The 15,443-nt window shown below is 36.3% G+C and overlaps 1 long non-coding RNA gene across 1 annotated transcript in view; it reads left to right on the top strand.

The window, feature by feature from the left end:
* LOC120323831 overlaps positions 1 to 15,443 on the top strand; it is a 118,848-nt gene that overhangs the window by 98,629 nt on the left and 4,776 nt on the right. Inside the window, exon 4 of the long non-coding RNA XR_005564707.1 lies at positions 7,783 to 7,832. This is a non-coding gene — a long non-coding RNA (uncharacterized LOC120323831). The remainder of the gene's footprint in view (positions 1 to 7,782; positions 7,833 to 15,443) is intronic.

A 15,443-nucleotide genomic window follows, 5' to 3' on the forward strand; every position in this document is an offset into this window, starting at 1 on the left:
GACCCTTTGGGGCAGTACTTCAATTGTGTGGGCTTGGTGATCCATTCTCTATTTTTCAGTTTCTGAGTCACTCTGTGTACTTTGATAGTGGTTATATTTTGGATCTCTCTAATGAATAGCTTATTGTTTCTTATAGATTTCAAAGGAAGTCTATAAAATCTCCTAGAGCTTATCTCTGCATTTCATGGGAGTTGTCTGTAAGGGAGCCTAGAAGTGTATTGGATGAATCTCATATTGCTAACCTTGTTCTCATCCTATTCACATCTTTATATATGTATCTGTGTGTCCATGTGAAAGAGAGAGAATTAATGGGGGGAATAAAGTACAAACTCCTTTTCAAATAAACTATAAATAATTTATTATAATTTTGTTCAATAAAGAATGAATGCTGGATGATGGAAAGATCATAATGAGAAAAATGACTTCTAGTAAAGTCAGAAAGGTTAATAAACAGTTCTATGAGAGAAATAACAGGAAAAGAAGATATTTTGTTTACTTTTTAGCAAAAAGTGACATTTAGTAGATCAGGTAAAATTCAAATATAAGATTAACGGATCTTTACCATTAATTAATCTTGCTTACAGAAGATCTGGCTTATAGGTGTGACTGGCACTATTAATGTGACTGTCACTGCCTGATGGTGTGGAATTACTATGATTTTCTGCCTATTGTGACATCAGATTCGCTGCCTGGGCTAGAAACCTTGCCTGCAGTTCTGGCCAGGGAGTTTTAGCTGCTTTAAACTAATGCATCAGTGTTGATTTATATTTAAAGCTAGTTAAGAACAAGAAAGATGTGATAATTTCTGAATTGGAAAATGGGCAGAATATAAACATTCATTGCAAATTGGGACATGGAAAAACCTAGGAAATGAATAAGGCATGGAAGACTGAAAAATATGCATCTATATTCTGGTTGATCTAAATTAAAAAAAATATTTTGAAGAAAGTCAGATCAAAGTTTAAGGGCTCAATGGGATTTTATCAACAGAAAAATAGGCTGAAACTTTTACACTTTTGTTTAAAATCTCACTTTTTGCATAGACTCCTGAGAAATCCTTTTGTTTTATTTAATATCTTTAAAATGCCTTGGACATTGAGTGATGCAAGTATTAATCAAATTAAAACATCTAACTGTAACCTTTGTTCATCGTATCTTATCCTATTTATCCTATCTGATCTATTCATATCAATTCTTCAAAACAAGAAAAAAATGTCCATGACATAAAGTATGAAGTGAAAAAGCTGACAATCTAATAGAAATATCAAATACATGTTATTCATTGAAAGGACTGAAAGCCTGAATTCAAGTTCTGAGTCGAGCACAGATTGTGTCTACTGAGAATTGTATTTTGCCCCTCACATCTGTGATTCTTGGTGTCCTTACTGGCTTCACTAATCCTTTGATTCATAAAGACAGAAATTTCCTCTAGGGTTCAAGTGACATGTGATCGACTGCCGTATTCTGCGTTCTACTCAGTAGGGTATGATGCAGAACAAGGTAGTCCAGAGGACTATAATTGCTTGTTTTACAAGAGAAGAAGCTTTTCTCTTTCTTTAAAAGAGCAATAGGAGAAAAAATTTGTTGGAGTTCAAATATTTAGAGTCACATTGAACTCTCACAACTTTCAAAATCATACTTTAATGTTGTCAAGATATCTCTTTATATAGTGTTATCACTGTATAAAAATTAATTTAATAAAAATCAAGAAAGGCATGTGCACACTCTACAGGCCATTTTGTCAAAATTCAACTTCTTTGGATGCTATTTCTGTGATGCCATGTATTCAAACTTTATGCTTTGCTTTTATCTTTCATTGTATTCATGATTAAACATCATCCTCTGCAGTCTACTCTATGTATTTTTCACCCCAGCTACCTTCAGTTTCTCTTGCATCTGGAGTTAATTTTTTTTATTTGTTTCCTTAAGATGATTGAGTTAAATAAAATACATTATTCATCACCTCAGAATATGAGGTTTTATCTCCAGGACCCTGATGTATGTAAGTGAGTTTCCTACTAAAAATGTCACATAGGCCTTTTTTCAGTACCCTCACTTGCAACAAAACTCTGGGTGTACAAATATATAACTCCAGGTACAGGGAGGGAAGTAACTAATCTGCAAATCAGAAGACACTGCTACATAGTTAGAATCAGAGGTATTTTACCGTAACACATTATGAAGATACCAGTTTAATTCCATAGGTGAGATTCTGATCTTGTTTTCATCTACTCTTTTTTTTTTTTATTTTTTTACACATCTTTTGACCTTTCCTTTAAGGTTTCTGTGAAATGTCCTTAAATGCTCCTCTTGCTTTGAAACAGTTATGGCTACAGCATAGTCAGGTCTAGTGACGATGAGCTGTAAATCCAGGTCCATCAGGAAAGGAGCAAGCCAGACAGACCTGGCAGGCTGGGAGCAAGTAGGATTAGAGCAACCGACCAAGACACATTCTGGGAGTATAGTCAGTGAATCGCTCCAAAGTACTGGCAGCGTTGTCTTGTTCTTGGAAAGTGTTCACCCAGTCTAATCATTTATTTAATGAAACTCCCCTACTTCTGAAAGATGTTGCAGCGGATGTGACAGCAACATGAATGGTACTGACCCAAGGACTTTCTTGGCTTTTTTTAGAAATTGTAGACAACCAGTCACGTGAAGGAAAATAAATACCCCATGGCTATGGTTCTTCTCATTTCTAAACCTAAGGAGAATTTAAAATATTGAATAATCATGGAAACATTCAAAATTATTGATCCATAAACTTAAGAATGTATAAATTACTTTTACTACAGAATTTATTTGTATGTATTAAAGTACTGAAATTTACTTGTTTATTGTATTTCAAATATGGTAATTTTTTTTATTTTTTTGTAAGGAATTGTATGAATTCATGGTTAAGCATTAATTTACCAGCTGCATCCTGGGGTTCATGGTCTCATATAAAACTTCAATTTCACTCCATGAAATACAGTACTTCAAATTTTCCAGATTAGCAGTCTTCACCTACAAAGTACTGAAGGACAGGAAACTTTTACAGATTTCTTTTTCAGTGTGTGTGACAGCATCAATGGATTTGTCACTCTCAGGAATAGTTTCTTCCTGAAACATTTTGACAGAATTGGGAAGCATTAAAATAATTTTTACATCAACATTAAAAAAGTCTAGCAACAACTTGGTATTTTTCCACCGTATTCGAAGTATGAGTGAAAATACCTACAGTAAATTTCCAGGTTGCATGTGTATTGTTAGTCTGAAAGACAGCGCTGGGGTTCTGAGAAGATGCTGAAGGCAAACATGTACACAGGCTTGAGCATTGTAGGTCAAACTCTACATTTGGATTGTTGCCATGGAAGTTGTTAGAGATACCTGGGATAATGGTGTTTTACTGCAGACCTTGATAAGGCAAAATGAAGTGGCAATCCAACCTGATCCATTTGTCATTCTTTGGAATAATGTATGTGCATCCTTTTTGAGAAAAACCTGATTGACAGGTGTATATTGTCATTGTTACTGTGAGGGCTATTAATTTAACTTTGGTTATCTATAAATCTTAAAATAAGTCTGTAATATTTGAATTTGCATCCATCTTCCCCATCATGTGTCTCTTTCTTTTAGGTTTTTTCAGGCTTTATGGTATACCAAAAAAAAAAGATTGAAGGGGTCAGTTAGTGCCCACTTTTTTCCCTAGTAGATTGCTTCTGTTTGGGCTGCAGTAATGAGCTATAAAGGAACTGAAATTTCAGAGAAAGAAGTATCCCTCTGTGGAACAGCAAGGAGTTTTCAATGGGAGAGACAAGAATTTTATATATACCTGTCACATGAAAAGGGGAGATTTTCTTGACCCTTAGTGATTTATTTGTCTGTCAGTGCCCCAGGAGAGCCAAGACCCTTTTTCCTGGCCAGTCTGTCAGTGTCTTGTTATGGGAACCCATCACTGAACAGTCCTGCTGGATCAGAGGGTGGTTCAATTGCTCTTTTCAGGGAGCTAAACCAACAGCATAAGGGAGACTCCTCAGTGCGTCTTCCCACTTTATTTGAATGTGTTACCTGCTACTGACGACTGCTAGTGCCTGTGAAGGACTCACACTAACAGTTTACAGAATAACACTCTTTAACCTGCACAATTTTATATTAATAAGTTTCGAAGATTGCCGGTGGTAGTATCTGACTGCAAAAATGTATTCAAAGCAATACACAGACAAGCTCTAATGCCCAATAAAAGTATTCAGTGTGCATGGAGCACAGCTCTTATCCAGTAGGCATCCCTCTCAGGGAGAAGACAGGTTCAGCCCATCGGCTGATCCCAGCAGTTACAATGGAGACTTCCCTCACTTTCCCCCCATTCTTGACTTACTTTTGTACTATTTCTTTATGTTTAGGTGGAGCTTGAGTGACTTTAGCCATAAATACCTTTATTACTGATTGGTGTAACATTATCTCGCTCTGCTTTTAAAGATAAAGTCAAAAGAATACAGGGTGTATGCCCAGTGGGGGGTGGTCGTACCTTGGAGATGGGTAACCTTGGGATGCAATGTGTGCTAATATTACAGTTAGGCTTTAATGAACCAAGTTCATCTGAGAGGAGAGATTTTGCCACAGTTGTTGGCTCAGTAGCAGGACATCTTCTCCTCTCTCCCTTGGCTGACAGGTGCTGTGCAGTTTCTCAGCTGCAAGGTACCATCAAACTCCCCTCCCTGCAAGGATTTACACAGAGCCTGGCCACAGTGTCTCCACTCTGCTCCACCCTCCACCATCCACCTTAACAGGTGCTTACTTTTGTATGGGGAATCATCATGGAGCTGCCAACCCCATTCCACCCAGGGAGTAGCATTTGTATCTTACCCAAAATTTCCATACTGCTATAACTTCTGTTAAGATGTGAATATAACTTCTCAGTTTCCTCTAATTTTTACTGCGTGCCATCTTCCCGCAATACCTTATTGCAAAACCTGGTTATGTGAGAGCAGTGATTTTTAGTATAACAGAGTAACATTTACATACCTGTGGAAGACAAAAACCCTTTCCTTAGTAAGTAAGAGGATGACTGTGGTGTTTTCTATGCAGAAAAGAGAACAGAATGAGTTTAAGATAAAAGATACTGTCTAAACTGTTGTCAGATGCCCTGAGTACAGACAAGGGTGGATTACGCTGATTTAGAGACACTCTTGTAAATCCTGGCATATGAACATGGAAAAGAAGATGCATATTGAGCTGGAATCAGCAGGGCACAGATAAATTACTTCAGAGGCTCTGATCAGTGCTGCTTTGAAGAACTGTGACAATCTAACACCCATGGCCCCTTGAAACTGCTGAACTCCCCATAACCTTATGCAAAGATGATTTAAAGTCTGTTTCATCTAGAAGAGAAAGACATTTAAATAACGTTTCTTGAGCAGTTCTAGTGTAAGCCTAATTTTTTAACAATAAATTGCACCAGTGGCAACAAAGGGAACAATTTATTGTGAGCTAGTATGTTCCTAGTTTTGCACATAATATCTGTTTTCAGAAAGGTTTTACTGTATGTACCCATGAGGTTAAATGCAGAATTGATTTAGGATTACTGCTTTACTTTCAATTCATTCGTCAGATTTAAAAAGGAAGAAGATATTTTTCAACTGAGTAAATTGCAGAATGGATATGCTAGAATTATTTCTGAAAAACAAAGAAGTACAAGTACAAAAACTTTGAAAACTGGGTAAATAAGAATGGAAAATATTAAAGGACTGTTTACTTCTTAAAAGAAAAAGCCAGAGTAGATTTCAGGAATTATTTCTGCAATTGAAAGAAATATCATAAAATCAAACTTCCGCAATCAAATAAAAAATGAAGGTTTGAAATGGTATAATAAAACTAAACTGAAAGGACAGTAATTTGTTTAGGCTTATTGCATGTAATTTTGTAGTAGAGGATTAAAAGGGACAATGAAAAATAAGGTAATATGTGAACACACATTCGTATCAATGTGAGTAAAGTTCAAGATAAAGTACTGCTTTTAAAGTTCTGTGGAGCTAGAAGCCTCAGAAACCAATTAATTGAAATGTATGTTACTCCTTTTTTTTTTTTCACTGTTGTAAACAGCAATCTAAAACTTAAAATACCCCAGTCCCTTATGCTCAATCTGTTATTTGTTTGTTCTTTCTCATTCAAGCCAGGTTATAAAGTTTTATTGCCATATTGTCTTATTTGTTTATTATATCTTGGCTTTCAAAAATATTAAGTGACACAAAGCAAATTTGGAAAGACAGTGAATGTTTGCCATTTTCCACTAAGTCAATATGTATTGCAAATTAGCAACTGTGCTTTACGATAGATATAATTTCTTGTTTGGTGATTGTCTTTTGCTTGGTTTTTTGGGGTTGGTATTTTTGGTTTGGGGTTTTGTTTTTTGCTTTGTTTGTTTGTTTTGTGTGTGTGTTTGTTTGTTTGTTTGTTTTTCCTGAAGGAAATAATCAGTTTTTCTTTAGTTTCCATTGTGACCATTCTTGTAGGTAAAACATTTGAGGAAAAGGAAACAGACTGGGTGCCAGAAGCAGCATAGCTGTCCTAGTACATTAGGCAAGCCTGTGTCATAGTCTCCTGGCTTCCACAGCCATCTTACTTTAGATGAATGGCACATTCTAGCTGAAGGCACTTTGGTTTGTGGCTGCTCCTGTTCCTGACTGGCAGCATCAATTCCTGATTAACTGATGTCATAGAACCCATCCAGAAATTTGAGACAGGGACTGAAAGTACATTTTCAAAAAGCAATGCTTTCCCATTCTTATGCAACAAGCTGAGCAAGTAGACACAAAGAAAGAATTATTCTGACCGTATGCGTTTTCTAAAATATCTGAATGTTCAGGTATGGTGATGGAATTCATTGAATACTCATTCAAATAGTCACTGAAAGATGAAAAGACAGCTTATTTCCCCCCTTTTTTCTTCCCTGTTAGTCTGAATAGTACTCTAGCAAGTGGCCTGACCATCCTGCTCCTTAGGTTTACAGGACTTGTGGGAAAAGACAACTGCTGTTCACCTTCACCTCCCCACAGTCTGAGAAGAGTCCAACTAGTGGACAGCTTGCTATGAAGAGCTTGTGTGATTTCCCAGGCTTTTGCCTCAATGTGTTATGGTTACTGTTCTGGTCCTGAAGGAAGAGACTTTGTGATGGTCATTACCAAACTTCAGTATTATCCTTTAAATTGCTGTCCCCTTCCTAGCTTATATTCATCATTCTGGTGTAATACATAATTTCCAGTAGCTTGGATCAACTGCACTTTATTGTTAAGTGCCCTGCTTAGTTATCTTCATTTCTGATCTCTCACATAGCTGTACTCCTCATTTTTCCTCCTTTATTTTATATTATTTTGTCCTTTTGGATACTCAGCTCTTCCAGGACTGCACTTAGGAATCCATTTCTGACTACTGGTGTTCTGGGTGGTCAGACAGTGTGGATACTTTACCGTTAACTTTCCTGGTTATCAGTGGAACTGTTTTGGATTTCTGAATGGGAGGGCTGTTTCCACTGTGCCTGTGAAACATTATTTTTGGCATTTCTATGTTATCTGTGTGCTACAGCCTGTTTGCCCTGAGTGATGGAAACCTGTAGTTTCTTTAGGATAGCTTCATAATATTCTTTCTTTCTTCTTTGGATTTGATGGCCTTAGTATAAAAGGTAATTCTTGGGTTTAGTGCCTCAAAAGTACCCAAATCATTACAGACCCAATAGTTTTCAAGAGAAAACTTCTTGTGATAAAAATTCTTTGCTCAGTGCTATTTTTGAAATCATATCTTTGTCTGCAGGACTAACACAACTGAAGACTTTTGAGCAGGACCATTCCTTGCCATTACAGGTATGACAAACAGACAGTGTATATTTTTAGAAAGTGTTATGTTTTAGGACCTGTACTCTGAAGGAATAGTTTTGCTTTATAAAAATTATAAACATTTAATGCATTGGTTTTACATAATCCCTTAAGGTTTTGCCTTATGCCCTAAATAGAATAGATTTTCATATTATTAGGAATTCATAATCATTAGAGTAAATGTAGCATATAAAATTACTTTCCCCCAACTGAAGCGGGTGGCAGACACAGAGGAATGAGGCTTGTTACCTCAAAACTTGAAATCCCCCTCAGGGATCTGGGAGGAGAGTAGCAGAACAACATCGAGCAGAACAATAACAAAGTATTGTGCATCTTCCACATAAACACACTTAGAGAAGAAGTAATTGAAATCTGAAGTTTTTGTAGCAAGTTTCAAACATTTTCTATTTTATTTTTTTTATTAATCAACATAACTTTAATGATTGGAACATAAAGCAGGATTCATTGCCTATAGATTTCAGTCGCAGTATTCCCCAGGGTATAATTAGAAGTGTTGGGAGATATTTTTGCTTCATTTCAAATATGCAAAGCCTGATTCTACTTCTACTTAGGTCAATGGCGTGATTTTCATTAACTCTCTCCTATGATAGCCTAGTCAAGCTCAGAATGAGGGAAATGCATTCCAGGGTGCCTTATTGAATGCAATGGTTTAAATGAGATAAAACCCCCTGAGATTAGCTATAAAACAATTTAAGATTAATACACATAAACTAATTTATGTCCCTTCACATTCCAGATGTCCCACAACATTAGTAAGTGGAACATGGAATGATCAGTGTAACAACTGAAAAACATAGATACCCAGCACTGTTAGTAAAGGGCTTTATGATGAGAATTGAAAGAAAATTATGGAACACATTAAAAAAATCGTATAAACAAAAAAAGACTGCAAAGATGTGTATAAGTACTAATATATATATAAAAAGATGTGTTTGAAAACAGAAATTTGCTGTTAGAATAACTGGAATATCTTTTGAGTAACACAGAAGTAAATGGAATATACAGCACACCAGAAGACAAATACCAGAAGAAAATTTTCTGCCAACAGGAATTACTTTGAAGAAAATCCTTAGAATGTTATTGTGATTGATCAGCATAGTACAACACTTAAAGATATTTTTTGTGTAAATATAGTTATTGGAGCAAAAGAAGCATTTCATTTATTAGTAAGCCTTGTCAGCAGAACTTATTTATCTGTAGCTTACTCAGATCTGGACTGGAATTTTACGCTGTTTCTAGATAGAACTGCTAATCTTTCTACTAGAATTTAAGATTCATTCAAAATTTTTCTTCTACCATAAAGGATCTAATCGCTATTTACTAGACTTCATTCAACACTGCTAATCTAGTCTCTTAAAATTATATTTCTTCTCTAGCTTCTGTTCTGAAGTAGTCATAAATATTCTTGTTCTGACCGCTCAGTCTTGGTTATATGCTAAAAGATGCCCAACTTTCATCAGAAACTTTAATGTCAAGGGACTTGAGTACTCTGAAAAATTCTGAAGTATCCTGTAAAATAGTAACTGTGTCAAGGTATTTATAAAGCCAGATAAAGCAGCACTGGCCTATCATGACAGCACAAACAATGAGAAATCATTAGAAATATAAACCATGTGAAGGCTGGCAAACTATTTTCAGAAGTGACTATAGTGTTTTCTTAGCTTGATATAAAGCCAAACAGCTCAAAACATACTAGTACATTAGCAGAAATTTAAAAAACAAAGCCAACAAAAAGACATTCAAAGCTAAAACCAAAACTAGATCTAAATATTCTATCTCTTTATAAATCCAGTCTGTTGGAGCTTGTTATTTGCCTGCAATAGCCACATGAATTTAACATGTGTGAAAGTAACTTGGAAGTGACTGTATGTATTGTACTTGTGAGAGTATATTATTTTAGAGTTAATTGTCTTACTATGTATCACATTAAAAAAATAAAAGTCCAAGGATTTAGTTTGGAAAGGTTTGAACAGCAAACATTTAATGCTTGTGTGTAAATAGCAAGCTTAAAGAGCTAATTAAGAGTAACTCAGAATCCCAGATCATAGAATTGTTTAGGTTGGAAAAGACCTTTAAGACCATTGACTCCAGCCACTAATCTAGAACTGCCAAGTCCATCACTAAACCAAATATGGTGACTCAACCACTTCCAAGAGAATGCAACAGTGTCAAAGGCTTTACTAAAGTCTAGGTAGACAACATCCAGAGCCTTTCCTTCATCCACTAAGTGGGTCGCCACATCACAGAAGGAGATCAGGTTGATCAAGCAGAACCTGCCTTTTATAAACCCTTGCTGTCTGGCCTGATACCCTGGTAGTCCTGCACGTGTTGCGTGATGGCATCAAGATGATCTGCTCCATGACCTTCCCCAGCACCAAGGTCAAGTTGACAGGACTGTAGTTTCCCAGATCCTTCTTCCAACCCTTTCTGTAGACGAGCATCACATCTGCTAACTTTCAGTTGACTGGGACTTCCCTGGTTAGCCAGGACTGATGACAAATGATTAAAAGTGGTTTGGTGAGCCTTTTTGCCAGCTCCCTTAGTATCCTTGGTTAGATCCCATCTAGCCCCATAGATTTGTGTGTCTAAGTGGTGTAGGAGGTCACTGATTATTTCCCCTAAGATAGTAAGGGCTTCGTTCTGCTCCCTATCCCTTTTTTTCCAGCTCAAGTGGCTGTGTTTCCTGAGAACAACTGGTCTTGCTATTAAAGACTGAGGCAAAGAAGACATTAAGTACTTCACCTTTTCTGCATATCTTGTCACTGTGTTTTTCCCCACATCCAACAAAGGACGGAGATTCTCCTTAGGCCTCTTTTTGTAGCTGACATATTTATAAAAACATTTTTTTATTGCCTTTTACTGCAGTAGCCAGTTTAAGTTCCAGGTGGGCTTTCGCCATTCTAATTTTCTCTCTACATAACTTCACAGCATCTCTGTAGTCCTGAGTGTCCTGTCTTTTCTTCCAAAGTTTGTAAGCTCTCCTTTTCCCCCTGAGTTCTAGCCAAAACTCTCTGTTCAACCAGGTTGATCTTCTTCCCTGACAGCTGGTCTTTTAGCTCATGGGGACAGCCTACTCTTGGGCCTTTAAGATGTATATATTCATTCAAACTAATTTTCTTTAACATTACTCACATAATACACTATTAACTGTTTAAATAAGAGTGGCCAGATGTCCGAAGCTGTTGATTTCTCATTGTTATTTTTGATGGGTGAACAATAGCTTTGTTACAAAGTCTACCTGTAGGCACAGTCTTGTTTGAAAAGATTGGCCACGGTGTAAAGTGTGTTTCTTTCCATGTGTATAGCATCATATCCTCAAGTGCAGTAACATTTCTCTTTAAAGTTCACTATGGTGATTTACTTAGGCTGCAAATCTGGTCTTTAAAGGAGTATTTTATTTTCTTTATTTTTTCCTGACTGGAAAATTATCTTTGTAACTGGGAATGCACATTCCCACATTTATGGGCTGCACTAGATATGGAAAGATTTTAATTTGCTGTTGCTACGCTATCACTACATGATCATTCACTGAAGCTGCTTTTGTCAAAATAATTGAAGGGTTTGGGGGCTTTTTGTGTGAAAAGTAGTAAGATTTAATATAATTTTGTTATCAGGAGTTTAAATGCTACAGTTTTTAAATTAACAGTAATGGATCTGTTATAATGAATAGGTGACATATTTTGTGAAGCTGCAACTTAGATGGCTTCACGTTAGTTGTAGCTGACCCACATAAGAGTCCTATTCCTGAATACACTAGATCGGGAGAGAAGGGGGAGGAATTATTTTTAAAACAGGATTTGTTCTTCCCTGCTAGAGGAAAGTGCCCTACATCTGTCTCTGACAGCAAAATTCAAGCTCAGCAGTTTGATATGACACTAATTTACTTGCAGAGAGATTTATAAAACTTCATAAATAGCAGAACAATATGATTAGACAGTACTTCTGTTGATTCAATTGCAACAGAAGTTTAAAGATACTAAGAAAAAATTTAAATGGCCCAAACTGGAATTAAGCTTTCTTAATGGAATGGGAAAAAAAACCAGCAGTGACGAGAGAGAAACAAAGAATTTCTGCTGTGAACAAGCAGGGAAAGCATTTCTTAAGCCATGATGAATGTATTGCATTAAAAGGTGAAAATCTGGACCACACATCATTCTTGTTTAATATGTAGATTTCTTTTTTGACTGTAGTGAAATTTAAAAAATTATTTATTTCAGTTTCCACAGACCATTTGCATCTTTTCGTACAGAATGGGCTATGTACTGGATCACAACCTCAAAAATGTACCCAGAATACTGTGAGGGCTTTTTTGGTACTTTTATTCCCTTTAATGTGCAACATCAGCAGTTCTCTGATCATGTCTGTTTTTAAGCTGAGCAAGGTAGGAGTTACAAACTAACAGCCAGCTCACAAATCTGTTTGTAAGGTCAGCCATATGGTACAGATATGATGTGCCTCTTAGTATTTGTCTGCACTAGACTGCTTCCTGTGAGAGGCAAGGATACTCTATTGAAACCAGTGGGGCAGATGGTTGTAAACTTCATCATGTGGCTTAACACCAATAAACCTTCTGTCAAAAATTTCCAGCAAAGGATTTATTAAAAAAAAAGTTTCAACTCTCACTATATAAAGCTTAGCTCAGCTTTTTTGCTGATACTTGTTTGAAGAAATGTATTTATATGCGCACACAGAAAATTTTTTTCCATATTTTTGTGGCAAAACCATTTTTTGATGTTGTTTCAGGTTTCTTTTCTCAAGAAAATTTGTTCTGAGTGCCTATCAGTGGGTAGGTAAGTTATTTAGAAAATTGAATATGTGTATTTCAGCCCTAGCATTAACAAATATTCAAATAGCACGTAATATTTGGCTCTGTCATTCCAAGAAGTACAAAGTTTTTGCTTAACCTGCTGTCAGATTGCATTTTCCCATTCCTATCCAATAAAAATTAGCTGTTTGACCAGTGATGCTGGATTACAATACAAACCTAAGTATAATATACTCCTGTGCTATACTTTGGAGTCTAAAGTAAAGATAAAGAGATTTAGACATCTGTTGCTTTGAAAAGGTTCATGTTTGATCCCCAGCTTTAAGCTTTTAGCTTCCCAGTGAATATGAAACTAAATGTCTGAATGAAGAATGGTCTAGTGAGCCCCTAACACTTGAGTCCTTTTAAGATTACTTTCTGGGTTTTCGTTCTTTTGTTTGGTGTTTGTTGTATTTCTTTTTGCTTTGTGGCTTGTTTGGTGGGGAGTTTTTGTTTGTTTGGGGGTTTTTTGGGGGGCAGGGGATGTTGGTGGTGGGTTTGATATCGTTTAAGGATTTCTTTTGTGGTTTTGTGGGTTTTGTCATTTTGTGTTTTTCTCTTTTTCTGGAGAGGGAGAACTGAAAGGAGGAAAGAACAAGCTGATGACCTGTTTTTTCATTTCAGTTGTGTACTCTTTATAATTTGAGTAGTTGATAGAAAGGAAGAAGAAAGGTTTAAAATTGAAATTATATGGCAGTGTGTTTAACAGTAGGACTTTAAGATGAAGAAAATTTTTTTGCTATCTGAGGTTATTTCATGCTTAGCAAAGTTTATTTTGTTAGTTTATTGAGTTATTGCATAACTGTATCTCTGTGGTGTAATAATAAATTCATAAAATCAGTATATTTACAAAGATGTAAGAAGCTCTTTGTTCTATATTCTTCATGGCGTCTGTAGGCAAGCAGAGAGAAGCAACTGGGTCTGAAGGCCTTGTTTACAAAAATGTTTTTACAAGGTTTGAAATGGTTGGAAGTTGAGCCAACTACACTATTGCTGGAAATTATGTTTCTGGAGACCATTGTCTACCAGTCCTATTAAGGATTATTCTTAGCAGTGTAAGGCTTGCTCTTAACAGTGCATTCCTGTACTATAATAGTGTCAGACCTTCAGATTGAGATGGTGGAGGGGCAGAAACTCTTCTTTTGATTGCAGATTTGGGATCTTGTGCATCACTGTTTCCACTGAGTGCTTACTGCAAGTGGTAAACAGTCAAATCAGGATGGAGCAGCATGGGCCATTATTCTGATGCCACTAAAGCTATAGCAGCTATTGCTTCCTGGCAAGGGATTACATCGATAGCAACAGATCTGTGCTCTTTTGTGCTGGAAGAGCTCTCCAGAAACTTCCAACACTTGGAGACCTTCAAGCTTGCACAATGAACTATGTATAACCACTATTAGAAAGAAGTATCTGATTACTCTGACAACTGCTCAAAGTGGTAGGAAAATGACCAGAGTATTTTCATTATGGATGTACTCTGAGAAAATATTCACTGCTGATTTCAGAAGTTGCTATTTTCCTTCAGTTTTTCTTTCTGAAATACAGAGATTATCTAAACATGAACTGACTTAGCATTTGCAAATATGGAGGCATTTCTCATGAGAGGGAATTTAGCTGATGTGGTTTATTTCTCCAATTTTCTGACTGCATCCTCGAAGGGATGGTAATGTCGCTGGTTAGGAGCATCTAAACATTGAACCTCCGTCTGGGCTCTGGAGAAAATTAGTGCAGATGGAATTGAATATAGGGAAAAGGGATTGTTTTGGAGTGGGTAGGTAGGCTGGAGGCCCTTCTTCCTGGTTGAATCCTTACTCTAAGCTTGCATGTATTTACATCAATTATGTTTTTTAATAACATTTAACTGTTGACTGCTGCTGTGTCATCAAACTCAGCAATGGAATATCCTATCAGAGCTGAGCAAAACATCAGAACAAAGTTAGAAGTGGTCCTGTCAGGAAATGAATTAATGGGGCCTGAATTTTCCTTAAAAGCCAATGGAGACACCACCAATCCTCACTCTCCATGGGCTGAAACTGTTAGATTGCGCTAGGGTCATAAAAGCCATCGAATGAAGACTCAGTAGACCCAAGTGCTACTCCTTAATAAGAAAATAGAAACCTTGGTCTTTCATCATAGCTGGTCTTACGTAAAATATTTCAATTACTTGCAGGGGAAATTCTGTCTGATCTAGTTGTCTGAAGAAAATATATTTACACACAATTTGTAACTAAGCTTACTGCTTTGTAGGACAACTGTGTTTGGTAAAACTCTTTGCATTACAATGTTTGGCTCCATCTGCTTATTACTTTTTTTCCTCTTGAAAAGGCTATGCACTTTCTATGAAAAATATATCCATAATATGACTGGGAATATAAGCCCAAAATGTTCTCAATGCTCTCTGTATTCAGAAGAGTTATGGTCACTTGTTTTCAAATTAGAAAATGAAAATACAGACATGTAACTCAGTAATGTGAAGAGATTTTTTTAGATGAAATCTATCCTTTGAAGGAAAAGAAGGAAAAAGAATAGAATGTCTGATGGGACTTAGCAGTGACTTTGTCTTATTCTCTGTTGTAACTCCAATTGCTTGCAAATAGATAACAACATCCAGAAGAGATAATACTGAAACAATGCTTATGAATTTCCAGATAAAGATTTCTGCTTCCAGCAAGATCAATATCTTATTAGGTGATGAAAATATCCATAATTTGAATTTTATCTGTAACAATGCAGAGGATAAAAACTCACAAAACCCCACCCCCCTTCCAATTGCA

This window comes from Pipra filicauda, unplaced genomic scaffold (assembly GCF_003945595.2).
Source record: "Pipra filicauda isolate LSUMZ 115617 unplaced genomic scaffold, ASM394559v2 scaffold350_size761097_pilon, whole genome shotgun sequence".
NCBI classification, from domain to species: domain Eukaryota; kingdom Metazoa; phylum Chordata; class Aves; order Passeriformes; family Pipridae; genus Pipra; species Pipra filicauda.